The following is a 16,588-nucleotide window of genomic DNA, read 5'->3' on the forward strand; positions in this document are numbered from 1 at the left end:
CGGGACAATGATGACGGATGATTGGGAACATGGAATGGGATTGCCCAGATATGAAAACATATTGGCACAGCAGGAAGCCATAATTTAGTGCTAATTGGCCAGACGGTCCTAGCCAACTGTGCCTCCAAGGGCGTACCCACCACGGGGCAAGTTAGGGCAGCTGCCCTACTCTAGAAGCAGGGCTGGTGGGCAGAGGCGGAGCACAGCCCGGCGGAGCGCGAGTTCGCCATTCCCGCCGCGCCGCACCCTCCCTCCAGCTCCCCAGCGCGCCCTCAGGCGAGGCCAAGCGCGGCGGGGAACCAGGGAGCGCGGCGCGGTGGGCGGGAATGCCGAACTCGCACTCCGCTGGGCTGGGCTCCGCCTCCGCCCACCAGCCCTGCTTCTAGGGAGGGGCACAGCCCGGCGGAGTGCGAGTTTGCCGTTCCCGCCCACTTTGTGGCCCCTCCCCTTCCGTGCCTTGGCCCCTCCCCTTGCCCCCCCTAGTTTTGATCCTGGGTACGCCCATGTGTGCCTCAATGATGATCGATGGCGCCTCGTTAGCATAAAGGGGGGCATGCAAATGGCGCAACCGCAGGATGCACCTGACAGAGATCAGGGAGTAAACAACAGGTTGCCACCTTTTGCCCCTGGCCTTGCTGCTGCGCCTTTAACAACAGCCGGAGCCCAAATAAATTTTGCAGTTGAAACTTTCTCCTACTTCTTATCTCTGTGCCACATTTTCTGAGTGTCCAACTGCTCATAAAAGCACAGGAGTAGGGGTGGGAGCAAGAGAGCAATTCACATGGCAACTTTCCGGCATTCTCAAATGTTTCTCTACAGGGAACATTCCCAACTCTGCCATGTAAGTTGTGAGCATGTTGCAGAGGATGTGGGGGCTTCATGCAGGTTTGCCGGATCAGATCATTTGACTTGGTTTGGCCAAGCCACTCAGGCATCTCTGTTGCCCTGGGCAACAACAAACATCTCCAGTAACTCACCTCTGGTGTTTTACTGAAGAAGATGAAGGACGGTGAGCAGGGAAAGCTGCTAACTCAGGTGGCCTTAAAAGAAAAGGGTTGGGTAATTCTGCAGAGAAGAAGCTCTGTCGATAAATAGAACCTCCATGTTCAGAAGCAGCCTACCTCTGAACACTGGGGGCCTGGAGAGAGACAGGCACTGGCTGTTTTCTTCACGCCTGGCTAGTAAGCCTTCCAGAGGCAGCTGGCTGGCTCATGAGAAGACAAACTGTAGCTCTGATCCAGTAATAAAGGGCTTGCTTACTTATGACTATATTCTAAGCCTCACTTTTCCCTCCTGTTTTGGGGCCCTGTGCCTGCCCTGCCCTGCACAGTGCTAACTATTTTGCACATAAGTGATGTTCCTGTCACTGTTCTGGTGACTTTTGGGGAAATCTGACATCGCTGGTGTATATATTTATTTATGAAAATATTTATAGGCCTCTCTTCACATACAAAGATCATAGCAGCTTACGTCAAGTGTACATAAAAACATACAATAAAAACCATAGTTTAACCAAGTTAAAATCAGAAACCAGCCAACCATTGTGGAAATATGCATTCTTGATTGCTTGAAAAGTTTTCAGCAGGCATTTGTTTGTTTCATAAAATTTATATACCACTTGATTGTAAAAACAAACAAACCTCTAAGCGGTTTACAAAAAGATTTAAAAAGTTGGCCACCATTATTAATGTGTTTGTATCAGCCTATTACATTCCTCTCTACAAAGATTACATTAAAAAAGAACGTCCAAGGTTTTGACTCCTTCATCTCTGCAGGGACACAGAGATGATATAATGTCCTTCCAGTATTGCTGAAGGGAGACTGTTAAATCTGGCCCTAGAAAAGAGATAGCAGAACTTGAGGATATTATCTAGGAAACTAAAAAGTTAAACCAAAATATATCAGAGAGCAAGTTCTACAGCCTTTTGATAAAGAATATTGGCAATCATTAGCCTTGATCCATTGTTCCGAAACAAATTATGCAGAAGAATTCTATTGTGTGCAGAGGAAAGTCCATAGAGAAGCCTAATGCACACGGTACTGTATAATAGAATCCTAAAATTGTAGAGTTGGAAAGAACCCCAAGGATCGTCTCATCCAACCTCCTGAAATGCAGGAATCACGCCTAAAGAATCTCTGATAGATGGCCATCCAACCTCTGCTTAAAAAAACTCCAGTGGAGGAGAGTCCACCACTTTCCAACAGCTCTTACTGCCAGAAGTTCCTCCTAACATTTAGTCAGAACATTATTTCCCGTCACTTGAATCCATTTGGGTCCTCCTCTCCAGAGCAGCAGGAAACGAGCTTGCTCCATATGACGCCCTTCAGGTGTTTGAGAACAGCTATCATATCACCTCTCAGTCTCCTCTTCTCCAGGCTAAACATCCCCAACTCCCTAAGCCGTTCCTCATAAGGGTTTGTCTCCCGACGCGTTATAATAAGACCTTTGAACCTGGGGCTGATTAAAACATCTTTTTTGTAAGAAATAAAGATAATCTGGAAATGGCAAAGGTTGATCTAGGTGAGGGAAAGAGGGCTGTCACCTTCCCCTCCGCCCCCAAAAGAAATGGTGCCACTGTACTAGTTCATATATTTTATTAGCTGCAGTCTTTCTCTCTTTTCCTTTCCCTCTCTGTAGGCTGTCGTCCGTAATTACCTGTCCTGCCTCTGAAGGAGCCACTCCACACAGCCTCCTCTTTATATAATACAATAATTTCAAGCCATTCTTATCCTCACTCTCCGAGCTTAATTTCCAATCATCTTCTCCCCTTGTCTCTGTGCAGTGCTTGCCTTGAGAAGGGGCGGGAGGAATTGATGGATGATGGCGGGCTGGGAGGGAGAGGCGCTTAAGAAGGCGCTTAAAGGCTGCTTAGCGCTAACAAAGCATCTTCCACCCCCAGCCAGTCATTTCAGTGATGTTTTTGTGCCGGTTTCGTCAAAGGGGCTCAGCTCAGAGGTAGAGCATCTGCTGGGCAGGCAGAATGTTCCCGGTGGCATCTCAGGTAAGGCTGAGAGGGACCACACCTGTCTGAAACCCCGAAGAGCTGCTGCCAGCCAGTGTAGACATTACCGTGCTGGATGCACCAAAGGTCTGACTCGATGTGAGGCAGCTCCCTGTTTCAAGCCTCTATCCAGAACCATGAGGACTAGAATCCTCCTTTGTTTTCAGGCAAATAAATGTGGAAGGTCCCAGGTTCGATCTCCAACTTTTCCAGGCAGGGATGAAGTCCTGGAAATCCACAGCTAGTCAGCAGTTTCCTAAACAGTCGTACCTTGGTTGTCGAATGGAATCCATTCCAGAAGCCTGTTCAACTTCCGAAAACATTTGACAACCAAGGCGGGGCTTCAAGTTGGCTGCAGGAGCTTCCTGTGCTCAATCAGAAGCCGCAGAAGCAGCTTTGGACGTTCGGCTTCCAAAGAACGTTCACGAACCAGAACACTCACTTCTGGGTTTGCAGCGTTCGGGAGCCAAAATGTTCGACTCACAAGACGTTCAGGAAGCTCAATGATAGAGCACTGCTTTACATGCCAAAGGTCCCAGGTTCAATCACTGGTGTTTCCAGGTAGGGGGAGTCCACTCCTGAAACCTTGGACAGCTGTTCCCTGTCAGCAGAGACAATGCTGAGCTAGATGGAGCAAGGCTCTGACCCACTGTAATGCAATTTACTCTGGTCCTGCTGCTTTTAATGTTTCCTAATGTTTTTATATTTCTGCACACACTCCATATAATTTATATAAATGGTTTTATGAATAAAAAGACAGACAACCTATGCCCCTTGAATGCCAATCCTAAGCAGCCCTCCCATTCTCCACTCCCCCCCAAAAACAAGCCAAGGCACCGATTCTTAAACAGTCGATCAGCTTGCGTAGTTCAGGGGTGCCTAGAATTCAGTCAATTACAGCACACACAAAACAATACAAATCGTTAGGGTTGTCACCACTTTTATCTGTTCCTTTTCCTAGGCCTTTAACAGATATTCAGCATGGGAAGAGAGTCAGTGTGGTGTAGAGGTTAGAGTGTCGGACTAGGACCAGGGAGAATCCAGGGTTCGAATCCCCACTTGGCCACCCTGAAGCTCACAAAGTGACCTTGAGCCAGTCACCATCCCCCTCAGCCTAGCCTACCTAAGAAGATGCTTGTTGTGGAAATTAATTGAGGAACAGGGAGAACCATATAGCTCCTTGATCTCCTTGGAGAGAGAAAAACATTGAGATATAAATGCAATAAATAAACAAACAAACAAGGATTTCCTGTAAGTAATATGGAGGGGAGTCTCAAATCATTTCCGGAAGGGGATGGTGTGGGTTGCTGTGCTCTGGGTCTGTGGCTGAACAGCGACTCGGACTCTCCCTTGCCACTTTTCTGGTCCATCACCAGAGCACATGATCCACCCTTCCAGTTGCAGTCCAGATCAGTCGCACCTCCCTGCCAAAAATGTGATTTAAAAGCTCCTTATTCAGTCATTAATTAGGCCAGACAAACAGAGGGGGAGATGCATATTAATGTTTCATCTGGCCAAATTCCCCCCACTTTTGAAATCCCAAATGAAGAATAGAGCAGCTGCCTTGGCTGACATCCATCTTCAGTAGGAAGTTAATGCCCTTGTGTGATAATTGTGTGAGGTGAGGGGGGAGAGTCCACTCTCTCCACCTGAGGTTGGTTCTCTCTTTAAACTTTTGACCAGCTTCTGTATCTAGCAGAATTCAGCAGTAAAAGATTTCCCGGGGCTGCCTCCCCCTTTCAGCTGGCAGGAATTTTGTTTTTACCTAAGTTACTAGGTGCGTGGGTCTGCCTCTGCTGTGGGATGCTGGGACAGGAGTCTTTTTGTAAGGACCCCTTTTTATATATCCTTCCCCCACACACCCCGAAAATAAGGCTGAGAGGCTGGAGCTCCTTGCAAACCTTAGGTTACCCATCTGTCTGGGGCAGGGACGGTTCTTGTATATTGCAAATCATAAGCAATATCAGGAAATCCAACACTGGAAAAATTACAACCACAGTATTATTTATTTCATTGTCTCTGTTTTTCTCTTCTCTTCTCCTCCCCCCACCAAACCCCCTCCTCCAAATTACAAAGCAAATGCTGAACTCGTATGTTAAGAATGTATGTTAAGGGCCTGCTGGATCAGGCCCATAGCTGCCAAGTTTTCACTTTTCTCGCGAGGAAGCCTATTCAGCATAAGGGAAAATCCCTGTAAAAAAGGGATAACTTGGCAGCTATGATCAGGCCAATGGCTCACCTAGTCCAGCATCCTGTTCTCACAGGGGCCAACCAACCAGGTGCTCCAATGGGAAACCCGCAAGCAGGAGCCAAACGCAAGAGCCCTTCCTCCGCCCTTGTATTTTGCAGCAACTGGTATTTAGAAGCATTGCTTTCTCCAACTGTGCAGACACAGCATAGCCATGGGGGCCTGTAGCCAGTGATAGCCATTGGTCTTGTTTCTGCTAAGTCTATGTACATAAGAAATGAAAACACTTTTCTAGAAAGTCATCTACAAATTATAAGTTATATATGCCTTTATTTTGGGTTACAGTCTTGTCCATTCATAGAAGTCCCCATGTTTTATCAAACCTACCCCAAACTGGAGGAAGGTGCTTGGCTTTACATCTAGCCGCTGCCTGCAATATACCGTAGCTGCTTGAACATCCTGGTAAGGCTCCAGTAGGCTCAAAATGGGAATATATAGCCCAAGATCTATTTGATATGTCAGACCATAGATAGGTCGGCTGAGATCTCCTGGTAGATTTCCATGTGGTTTGCAATCGACTGGCAGAGATTTGAACAACCACAAAATTGCTTCCTGCACCTAAAATAGGCTGTCGAAATGGAATTTAACAAGAGTGGGCTTTTGTGTGAAAGAACTGTGGGCTGAGCTCTGTTCAGTAGTAGTTCTCACAGCAAATCCCTAATGTTCCAAATGTGCTCAGTCTTTTAATTCTAACTGCATTGTGTGTGTTTTTGCACCTGGCAAAAATCAGACAACATCTGATTGGCAGATCTTGGGGTTCCCGTAAAATACAAAATTAGATCTGTCGAGCCTGAAGTCCACCCACTCTTGCATTAGATTATCTGTGCCCGGCATTTTCTGATTGGGGGGCATTGTCGGCAATAATAGTCTCTGGGGAAAGGGGAAGGAATTCAGTTCGCATTGAAAGGCAAACTTAACCTAATTCACCTTCCAAAATACTTTGTGAAACAAAACACAGTCATCCTTCCAAACTCATACTCCTCTGGATTTTGCAATGTGCTTCTCCAGCCAAGCATTTTGCACAAAAAAATGCACATACCAGGGCAAAGTGTGCATAAAAGTGCATATATTGGTGAAAATAATGTACAATAATGCGTTTCATTAGGAACATTTTCTTTCCAAGAATGTGTACAGTAAATTGGGCAAAATTACATCCAAAAATGTGGACATTTGCAGTAAATTCACACTATAATGCTGATGAATTTTCAGGAGGCTTCTGGTCGGCGGTTTGTGTGTGTTTTAGTGGTGTTGCTTTTTTGAAATGCAAACTGATGTGGTGAACTTCAAACTGGAAAAAATGGCAGACTGAGAGAAATTGAAATTGACAGCTTTCCCCCTTGCTAGCTGGTCTCACAAGCTCCAGATTTCCTCCAGCGATGCTCTGAACATCCTTTATTTATATTGCATCTCATGGGCTGAGGCTTCTGCTGGGGCCAAGAAGAGCCCAAGGAAGAAGATCAGAGACAGTCAGAAGCAGCATGCCAAATGATGCAAGAGTTGATTTGGAGCAATCTCTTTCACTCTCTTCCCCACTTCAGAGAATCTCTCTGTTTTGATCAATTGACTCCTCCCAACAAAGCGGGGGCAATGTCTATTTTTGTGGGTGAGGGCTACATGCGGGAGTCTTTCAGTTAATTGGTTCATGCCAAAAGCACAGTGGAGTTTGCCTTGTGGATTTTCCCATTACACTTATGGAGCTCAATTTAGTACGATTTTTTGATGCATGGGGGGAAGAGGTTGACAGCAATGCAGCAGTGCCTACCGTATGTATCCATGTTGATACATCCCAGGGCAATTCCTACACACATGTACACACACACACACACAGTCCTCAAAGCCTTTTGTTTCTTAAGAATATAAGAAGTGCCTGCTGGATTAGGCTAATGGCCACCTAGTCCAGCCTCCTGTTCTTACACCGGCCAACCAGATCCCATTAGGAGAGATCTGCAACCAGAACCGGAGCCCAAGAGTCCTCTCCCCTCCTAAGGTTTCCAGCAACCGTGGAGGCAAAGCACAGCCACTGATAATTTTCTCCATGAATTTGTCTAATCCTCTTTTAAAGTCATCTAGGTTAGCAGCCATTGCTGCCTCTTGTGGGAGTGAGTTCCGTAGGTTAACTCTGTGCTGCAGGAATAAGTGCTTTCTTTGATATGTCCTGAATATCTTCCAACATTCAGCTTCGTTGTGTTGTGAGAGAGGGAGAATAACTTTTCTCTACCCCCTTTTTCCATGCAATGGATAGTTTTATAAACTTCTACCATGTCTCCTCTTACTCACCTTTTCTCCGTACTTAAAAGTCCCAAATGCTGCAACCTTTCCTCATAGGAGGAGTCGCTCCAACCCCTTGACCGTTTTGGTTTCCCTTTTCTGAACCTTTCCCAATTCTACAGTATCCTCTTTGGGGAGAGGTGACCAGAACTGTTTGCAGTATTCCAATTGCAGTTGAACCATGAATTTGTTTGACAGCATTTGTACAATCTGTTTTTTCCGTCACAACCCGTTCTCCAAACCTTCAACCTGAAGATTTGATATCTTCTTCCCAAGTTAATCCGAGCTCCATGGCAGACACTGCTGTCAATGCCACTGTGTTTAATTGCTCCCTGTGGCTATGAAGTGTGACTTCATAAGAGATCTTGCAGCTTGGGAAATGCCCAGCTCTGTCTTGCTTTGATCTCATCTTGGAGGTTTCGTGTGTCCCCCTTCACTGCCACCTCCTCCAACCCTGCCTTTCTCCCTCCCACTGTTACAACCCAGTTTGGAGATAAAACTGGATGGAGTGAACTTTGAATAACAGCCCCCCCCCCCTCTCTCTCTCTGTGTGTGTGTGTGTGTGTGTGTGTGTGTGTGAGAGAGAGAGAGAGAGAGAGAGAGAGAGAGAGAGAGAGAGAGAGAGAGAGAGAGAGAGAGTTGATCAAACCCAAGTCACATAGCATAGAGTGCTTCCTTTGCAAAAGGGAATGCAAGGATACCGGGGTTAACAACCAGAGCACAACCTGGGGTCTTCTTTTGCAAGGGAATATGTAGACAAATAACTAGACTAAAGCACAGAGCTTTATTACCTAATCAAGTATAACACAGCCCTGGAAAGGGGGAAATTGCCGCTCTTTGAAAGAGTGTCACGAGCAAGAGAGCCTCAGCACATCTCTCTTCTTTCTCAGGCCACATTTGCACCTGTTCTACCAAATTGCCGTTGGCAATTTTAGCCAAGTGAACAGGTCACTGGGGGTGGACCCTCTTGCACTGAAGAATGGGGATGTTACCTGAACTGGAATGGAAAAAGGCTTTAGTGCAATGGTTCCCAAAGTGGGCAGTATTTTCTCGGGGGGGGGGGCGCTAAGCAGCAGGGGGGCACTGAAGGTATAAACGACTGTCAGACTTTGAAAAGTTGAATTAATTCAACAAAACAGTTTTAACCAGATTTTGAAAAGGTGTGCAATTAATTGTTACTGTTTTGAATTTCATTGCGTTATCATCTTGCTCAGTGGGAGGGGGGCTCTGGGGATGAGTTTATGCAACCAAGGGAGCAGTAGTCCCAGAAAGTTTGGGAACCGCTGATTTAGTGCAAGGGTGGGGCAAAATGGACACCATCATCTTGTGTGAACTTCATTCATCTTGCTGTGGGGGGGGGGGCGGGGGCGGGGCAGTGGCTGTGTGTGTTTCCTTCCTGCCCCATCCCAGAAAGGGTGTCTTTTCTCTCACAGCTGTCGATGGGGGCAAATCTTCCCTCCCCTTGCGATCTGATGAGAGTTCAGGTCTCTGATTAACACAACCCCCTTTGAAGGTGTGGGGTGGGGAGCAGCCCCGAGGAACAGTGCCTTTAAAATATATATATATATCTTTCTGCAGATAAAAAGCCTTTCTCTTTGAGCGCCAAAGCCACAGAGATTACCATGAGCTCCTCGGGGCTCTCAGGAGCTGTTTTAGCTGGAAGCTGATGGACCCATAATAATGACCCAGAGCACAGCAGGCTGCCGATCTCTCTGGTACATGCATTGTGCCCATATCCCCCCACAACTTCCCATGGATTTATTTATTTTTAATCAAAGCATTACTTTTGCAATGATTTCAAGGCAGTTTACAAAAAGTGTTTTCTTTTTAAAATAAAATAACAACAGACAACCAATCCAAGGCCAAGTTCATAGAATCGTAGAGTTGGAAGGGACCCCATGGGTCATCTAGTCCAACCCCCCTTAATAGTTTAACCCCTATTAATCTGATGTGCCCCATCCCAGTTATTTCCATTTGATGCTCAAACGTTCATAAAAGTTCCTTTGGAAGTGTGGAGGTCCTTAACCCGCCGACTACCCCTCTACATTTTCTTCCTCTCTTTGGACAACAGGCATTTTGTGCCGATATCCTGTCTAATGATGCATAAGAACAACATCGGTCCGACATCCTGTTCTCACAGTGGCCAAATACCCCAAAGAACCTAGGAATCTGCATAGGTTTTGCCTCTGGACCTGAAGATTCCATAGGAGCATAAGAAGAACCTGCTGGATCAGGCCAAAGGCCCATCTAGCAACCTTCTCTCACAGGGGCCAACCGGATGCCTGTGGGAAACCTGCAAGCAGGATCCGAGCTCAAGAGCATCTTTCTCCTCCGTTGGCTTCCAGCAACCGGCATTCAGAAGCGTTGCTGCCTCTGGCCATGGAAGCAGAGCAGAGCCACCCAGGGCTGGTAGCCATCATTATTATTATTACAGTTAATTTATTAATCGCCTTCCAAACCGGTAGCCTCAGTAGCACCTAGCAGCCAACAGATCGCATAGTCATCGGGTACGTTTCCCATCGTGTCGGGATATGCTTCTCCCCACCCCCCAATCCGCCGCTTTCCAAATTTGTACCGGGGTGAGGAGGGGGGGGGAGAGGTGACTGCATGTCAAAGTCTGGCCAAGCACATCTGCCTCCCCTCCGGTTCCTCTCCGCCAGCCAGGCTGCCTCCCCGCAGCCTGCTGAGGCAAAGCGGATACGACAGCGATCGGTAACCATCGGGTCGGCGTGGCTGACGGCATCCGTGGTAGCAGTTGACTGTCGGGAAGAGTTAGGGTCAAAGCGGGGGGGGGGGAGGGAAAGAGGAAAGGGCTTGTTCGGCTCCAGATGCATCATAGTATTGCATCAAATTGCAGAGGAGGAGGAGGGAGGAGAGGGATGTCTCCCCCCCCCCAAGCCCCAACTTTCCTCCTCCTCCTCCCCACTTTACGGTGGTGGGGCTGCAGTGGAAGCAAATGTCCTGCGGTCACCATGGGGCAGAACTGGAAGGACACCACCACCTCCCAGACCACATGTCTGAGAGCTGTCAGGACACATCTCTGTCAGAGAGTGCACAGCTGGGAGGGCAGAGAGAGACACCTTCCCCTTAAAGTTAGCGGGAGGGCCGCATGTTTTCATTGGGAAGCATCTGGCTGGGTGGGGCACTGAGAAGAGCTGTTTTGTCGTTGCCACAACCTGACCCCTGCCTGGCAGGGAAGGGCACTGCAGGTCTCCATGTGTGGTCAGTGTTCGTCTGTAGGGGCAGCAGAAGCCCTTGGGGACAAGCTTCTGCTCAGCGGTCGAACATTGGCTTTGCGTGCAGGAGGTCACGAGTTCAACCCCAGGTATGTCTCCTGCCTGAAACCCTAGAGGCAACACTGGCTAGAGGGAAGGCAGCTTCCTCTAAATGGGGATATGGAACTGAATTCTTCCCTCCTCCATAAGGCAGTGGTTGCCGACATGGTGACCTCCAGGAGCTGTTTGTTTATTATTATTTATTGCATTTATATCCCACCTTCCTCTGCCCCAAGGAATTCAAGGTGACATACAAGGTTCTCCCCAGCTCTCCATTTAGGCCCTACAACGACCATGTAGGTTAGGCTGAGAGGCAATGACTGGCCTGAAGCACCAAGTGAGCTTTGTGGCCGAGTGAAGACTCGGTCAGGCCTCCCAGATCTTCATCTGACACTCTAACCACCACACCACTGTTGGGCTCCCATCTCCCACTAGCTCTAGCCAGGGATGGTGATGATCATGATGAATGGGGGTCCAGCAATATCTAAAGCAGGCACCTCCAAACTTCAGCCTCCAGATGTTTTTGGACTACAATTCCCATCTTCCCCGACCACTGGTCCTGTTAGCTAGGGATCGTGGGAGTTGTAGGCCAAAACATCTGGAGGGCCGCAGTTTGGGGATGCCTGATCTAAAGGGTGCCTTGTTGGCTACCCCGGTCTAGGCTGGATGATGAGGAGTGGTGGGAGGCTCCGGCCGGAGAACCCCCTAGGGAAGCCTCAGAAGAGGAAAGCTCAGAGCCAGGGGAGTGGTGGTGGGACACAGAATACATGTCAGAGGATGGAGGGGAGGCAGAATGGTTCAAGCAACAGGCTTGAGTGAGAGAGAAGAGGCGGCAGAAAGCACTGCGGTTACAGGACAGGCAGCTGAGGATGGGGTGGGGGCTGAGACTGCAACAGATTCACAGGAGCCTGCCGATCGATCCTACTGTATTCAGCTCCCCTCCCTCCTTGTCTCCAAGGGCTCAGAGAGTTTTGCATGTAGCAGAGCAACAAGCTCAGAGAGCACAGGGGACCCTTCCCCAACGGAATTTAGGACTGCAGGGAAAACAGCCGAATGAGGAAGAGATGTAGGGGGGAGTTGGGAGGCCCAGATCGTCAATTCTGGCAGCTGCTTTACCGGGGCCAGTCTTGCCATTGTGTGTATTCTGCTTCCTTGGATAAAGAATGAACCTCACTGCTCATCTCTGAGTCTCTGTGTTGACCTGCTGCTGAACCAGCCCTGACAACCTGCCTGGTTGGGGCTACTTTGCACACCCATGTGGTGCCAAACCTCACTCAAGAGCAGAGTTGTTGAGTGGGCTGGAGAGGGGTTGAACCCCTGGTCTGTTGCAATGAGAGCCACATAACCCTGCCCTGATTTTTTTAAAAAATGATTTTATTTCATTTTGGCTTGGCTTGGCAGGCTCTTAATATATGCATATAAATTTGCATGTGCAAACGGGGCCTCGCCTCGGCCCCCAGACTGACAGCCTTGCTCAACAGAAAGCTGCAGTGGACCCCAGGCTCCCTGACAAACGTCACTGTGATGGACCCCAAAGTTTGCAATGCCGTCTTTGTACCATTCGCTCTCTTCGTTCCTTCTTGGCTCCAGCACCTTTGCCTGACCTTAATAGCCTTGCCAACCATCTCCACAGCTGGAGGGAGAAATGCTTCAGAATGCCAGTTGCTAGAAACTGCAGGAGGAGAGCGAGCTCTGGTGCTCGGGGTCCTGCTTACAGCTTTCCCACAAGCGCATGGTTGGCCAGGGTGGTGTAGTTGTTTGAGAGTTGGACTAGGACCTGGGAGACCAGGGTTCGAATCTCTACTCAGCCATGAAGCTCACTGGGTGACCTCAGGCCAGTCACTGTCTCTCAGCCTAACCTACCTCACAGGGTTGGTGTGAGGATAAAAGGGGGAAGGGGGGAGAACTGTGTCACCTTGAGTGGAATATAAATGTGACAACGTGCTTCTGTGTATTTTACAAATTAGGGCTGGGCCTTTCTGCCCATCCCTTGCTCCTCAGGGCGAAGGGAGCAGGAGGGGAAACTGGTCCTAATCGCCTCCCGTTATGATTGTATCGCCTGCCTGGTAGGCAGAGAGCTCGTTGCGTTTTAGAGGCGGGGTGAGGCTAATTGGGATTTTATTGGGCACGAGGACAAGATCTATTGCTTGTATTAATTATTCAAGGACAGCCTTGCCTTTTACCCGCACATGATGCTTAAAATAGATTGCCAAGCTGTGGAGGAGCAAGCCAGAGGGATGCAAGTGCGGGGGAGGGGGGGTGGATCCTAGGAATTGCAGGCTGGCCAATAGGATCCAGCCTTTTGCCATTGCGCACCCCACGCCCCTCTTCCCAGCCAAGGCAGCAGCCTAAGTGGGGGGGGTGCTCTTTGTACATGTACAAGAATCTACAGTTCGGAGCACCATGTGGCAGGAGGATCCTGACAGCAAGGGCTGAGGTGGGACACATTTACCCAGTTTGTGCCACTTCCGCGCATAGGTCTGCCCAACATTAATCTATCTTCATCATCTTCATCATCATCATCCCACCATTTTCCTTCCAAGCTGCTGATTCTGTGGAGGTGTACATGGCTCTCCATCTCATTTAATCCCCACAACAGCCCTGTGGGGTAGCTTAGGCTGAGAGAGGTGAGCTTCATAGCCAAGTGGGGGGATTTGAACCCTGGCCACCCAGGTCCTCTTCCAACACTCTTAACCACTACACCACGATCTGGTTGATTCCATTTTAAAAGCTTTGGCATTTTCGTACCTAAGAGACATGGTGTTCCCCAGACACGCTCATGCTCTCCATTTGGGCCGGTGGCTGTGGGAGAGATGCACAATCCTGCCTTTGGGCCTGGGAGTAGGGTATCCACACACACACACACACACACACACACCATGCTCTGTTTTCCTTGGTGCTCAGCCCCTCTCTGAATTTGCATGTTCAGCTCTGTGAGAGAGCCTGGAAGGCTAGTACTGTAACTAGCTGAGCGGAGAAAGGAGGGTTGCGCCTTGTCATGTGGGATCAGAATCAATCTTCTGCCACACACGTTAAGGACTTCTCAGGCTGCTCTGCCTGCAGCGGCCTTCTGGGGCAGCCCCGCTCTCTCTTTCCCCAGGCGCCTGCGGGGATCCCCAGACCGTGCGTCTGATGGAGAGCTGCTGGGGGGAGCTGGTGCTTTGCAGTGGAAATAGGCAGGCCAGGAACGCTTGCGCTGGACTCTTGGCCAACAGCAGTCAAAAAGACTTTTCTCCTGTGTCGTTAGCATCCATACCTTCAGGCAGAAATTCCAAAGGTGCAGCCTGCTCCGACTCTGTATCTCCAGCTGGGGTGGGCAGGGGCAGTTGTACCTGTAGGGAAGCAAGAAGGACTTAGAAATAACCTCTTCCCCTCCCTCCCCCTTACATCGTTGAGGCCTAGCCCCTTAACCCTTTATCTCCCGCTCTAATGAAGCTTAGATAGCCTTTGACCAACCAGAAGTTTTAAACTACAACATCCATCAGCACCTGCCAGCACAGCCATACTTGTCGGAGCTGCACTCCAGAACCACTGTGCTGCCTGGGCCTGGTGGGAGTTGTAGTCCAGAACATCTAGAGCAGGCATCCCCAAACTTCAGCCCTCCAGATGTTTTGGACTGCAATTCCCATCATCCCTGACCACTGGTCCTGTTAGCTAGGGATCATGGGAGTTGTAGGCCAAAACATCTGGAGGGCCACAGTTTGGGGATGCCTGATCTAGAGGGCGCCAGGTTGATGGAGACTGGTGTAAAGCAAAAATCGTTCACGGCCCTTCCTTGCCATCCTTCAGGTTGTCTTCAAATGGGAGCAAAGACCAGCCCCGTCCTCCTTTCTTCCTTTTTCTTTTGAAACACTTCAGCACAATATACCCTGGTGGCACAGGATACGACATCATGACATTAAAGAATAAAATTCACATTGCATTGTGACAAAGTAAATTCTGTGGATCGTTGAACAGTAAGCTTGAAGTGTTTACATATAAATGGGGCAGTTGCTGCCTTTTCTCCTGCCTTGTCTTGCCCCCCCCCCCCAAGGTTGTCAGCCTTCAGATTCATGGAGGAGAGGGCTATTGATGGCTACTAGCTATGAGGCTGTTCTTCCTCCACAGATGCAGGCAGCAATGCTTCTGGTTACTAGTGGAGGCAAACCACAGGAGGGGGGGAGAGTGCTCTTGTGTTCCAGTTCTGCTTGCCCGTTTCCCATCAGCATCTGGTTCGCAACTGAGAGAACAGGATGCTGGACTAGATGGGTCATTGGCCTGACCCAACAGGCTCATCATATATACTTATGTATTAACATATCAAAGGGGCTGGTTCCTGCCTTATCTGCAGCCCCATCTCCACCTGTGCTGTCAGAGGTTGGACAGGCCTTCCCTCCAGTGAACTAGCTTGCAGCCACGGGGTGCAGACTGTTGGCACTTTTCACACGCACCCTCCTCACCACCACTTTCCCCAGTCCAGTGATTACTGAACCTAAAAAGCTATCTCAAAACCAATCTCCTTTCTGGCTGTTTTTCCAGATGATGCTATCGGGAAATTAGATCTTTCCTCCCCTTCCTCTTCCCAGCACCCCAAATGAGAAAACCAGCAGTCCCAGCCCTGTGTGCCTAAACCAGTTTTGCTCTGAAACACCCTTGCAGGGCTATATCACAGCCACACTGAGCGACCCGAGTCCCTTCCAAGGAAACCACCCCCAGCTCTAGAGTTTTCCCTCCTCGTTCAAAGACTGAACTGGCCCTGCAGGGAAACAAAGCCAGTGAGTTGGCATGTCAAGGGAGCCAGATGCTGCTGTTGCGGCTGCGGCTGCAGTCTTTCAGCAGTGCTAGGAAACCGCTGGAGCAGGGAAAAGGGTAGCCGAGGTCTCAGGCATCATGCGGCTGCTGCAGAATTCCGGTCTCTCTTTCAGGGTTGTTGTTGGGGTTCTCTTTTGGCAACCTGACATGGTCAAACAAGCAAGCAACTCTTGCAGCCGGCTTTCTCCCACATTCTGCAACCATCCGAGCATCTCTGGGTAGGGCTGTGAATGCCCACCCTCCTCCTGCCTGACACCCTGGAGAGCTGCTGCCAGATAGTGTAGACAGCACTACGCTAGACAGACCCAGCGGTTGGGCCCTCCATTGCTTCAGGAGCCGTTGGAAGGATATGGGGTACAAGGAGAAGCTCATGGGCCCCATTCCTTTCCCCATTGCCTGAAATGTTAGGACTCCCTAACACTCCATAAACAGATGCACTTAAATCAATAACTCTGCATCTTAAGGGAAATGTGAATTGTGTAGGGTTATGTAACTTAGGATTCTCCCATCAGTACTTTACGGAGCTCACCATTTCAAACATACAGATTCTAATTTGGTGCTTTTTCTGCACACAAATTATTGTTTGCTACACTTGCTTTCTTTTTTAAAGTGTGTTTTGAAGGCCTTATGTCTACAAATATCAAAGCTCCTTGAGGAAATCTGGCACCATCCCTCCCCCACAAAATCATGCAGCCATCAGAAACTGGGCAAAATAGCAATAGCAATAATAATAATAATAATAATAATAATCAGATCTATGCAAATGTTTCCCATTTATACACATTGCAGAATTCCAGCTTTCCTTGGTACAAAGTTTTGGTTTAACTTGGTGTGGCATTTTGATTTCCCCTTCTTCACCTGCACCCACCCTGGGGTTTTTTTTAGAACAGATTGTACACAAACCTGCCCATAATATTCACTTTCCTATTTAATCTCCTGCCTTCCATACACTGACTGATTTGGGGGTTGTTTCAACAGAATTCTTTTCTCTTTTCACCTTCCTT

General features: G+C 48.8%; 1 protein-coding gene across 7 annotated transcripts in view; it reads left to right on the plus strand.

Annotated features, from left to right (window-relative positions):
• Positions 1–16,588, plus strand: part of PC (pyruvate carboxylase) — a 275,210-nt gene that overhangs the window by 206,299 nt on the left and 52,323 nt on the right. The window lies entirely within an intron of this gene.

The sequence above is a fragment of the Zootoca vivipara genome, chromosome 17 (assembly GCF_963506605.1).
Source record: "Zootoca vivipara chromosome 17, rZooViv1.1, whole genome shotgun sequence".
Lineage (NCBI taxonomy): Eukaryota > Metazoa > Chordata > Lepidosauria > Squamata > Lacertidae > Zootoca > Zootoca vivipara.